The 678-nt window shown below is 59.3% G+C and overlaps 1 pseudogene; it reads right to left on the bottom strand.

The window, feature by feature from the left end:
• Nucleotides 1-678, bottom strand: part of LOC107549804 (ATP-sensitive inward rectifier potassium channel 10-like) — a 9,302-nt pseudogene that overhangs the window by 5,436 nt on the left and 3,188 nt on the right.

Below are 678 nucleotides of genomic sequence, written 5' to 3' on the forward strand. Positions count from 1 at the left end.
GGAGCCATGGCGGAGCAGGCAGATCGGGGGGCCATGGCGGAGCAGAGGCATGGACAGACCACTTGACTTTGAGTTCATGAACGGCCTCCTTGGCCGTGGCAGGACAGACAGCGAGTTCATGAATGGCCTCTGTGGTCGTAACAGGACAGACAGTGAGTTCATGAACGGCCTCCGTGGCTGTGACAGGACAGACAGCGAGTTCATGAACGGCCTCCGTGGCTGTGACAGGACAGTCTGTGAGTCTGTGAACGGCCTCCATGGCCGTGACAGGGCAGACAGTGAGTTCATGAATGGCCTCTGTGGCCGTAACAGGACAGACAGTGAGTTCATGAATGGCTTCCGTGGCCGTAACAGGGCAGGCAGTGAATTCAAGAACGGACGCCACCACCTCCGGAGGTTCTGCAGCGGATGCCGTCACCTCTAGAGGCTCTGCAGCGGATTCATGCACAGGAAAGGCCCTTGGAGCAGACTCATAGGCAGGAGATGCCTTTGGGGCAGATTCAAGGACAGAAGAGGCCTCTGGAGCGGACTCGTGGACAAGAGAGGCCTCTGGAGCACAGTGTGCAGCCCACACGCTCAAAATGTCGACCGCCATTACAGGAAGGGCAGCAGAGTGTGGCATGACCTCCAAGACAGTGTGGCTTGCGAGGGCCTCAGCTGCCGGGATGGCTGCGGCCC

The sequence above is a fragment of the Sinocyclocheilus grahami genome, unplaced genomic scaffold, assembly GCF_001515645.1.
Source record: "Sinocyclocheilus grahami isolate Dianchi unplaced genomic scaffold, SAMN03320097.WGS_v1.1 scaffold381.1, whole genome shotgun sequence".
Lineage (NCBI taxonomy): Eukaryota > Metazoa > Chordata > Actinopteri > Cypriniformes > Cyprinidae > Sinocyclocheilus > Sinocyclocheilus grahami.